Consider the following 326-nt stretch of genomic DNA (forward strand, 5'->3'; position numbering starts at 1 on the left):
TAATATTGAATATTAATTTTACATAACTTAATCATTGAGATTTTATATCACACACAATATTAAATATAAATTTAATAATAAAAATAAAGTGGTAGAATGATAAAAAATATTTTTACTGAAAAGAACATATGCAGCAAGTAGTTTAGATGGAACATTGTGTATAAATGATAATAGAGATTCAATACTTTCAATAAATAAAATATTATGCGAAAATAATGATTGAAAGTTAATACTTCTAACCGATAGAACATTACGTGAAAATGATGGTAGAGAACGAATATTTTTAATAAAAATAAAAAATATTTTTTACAAAGTCAAAAATAAAA

Source organism: Arachis ipaensis, chromosome B02, assembly GCF_000816755.2.
Source record: "Arachis ipaensis cultivar K30076 chromosome B02, Araip1.1, whole genome shotgun sequence".
Taxonomy (NCBI): domain Eukaryota; kingdom Viridiplantae; phylum Streptophyta; class Magnoliopsida; order Fabales; family Fabaceae; genus Arachis; species Arachis ipaensis.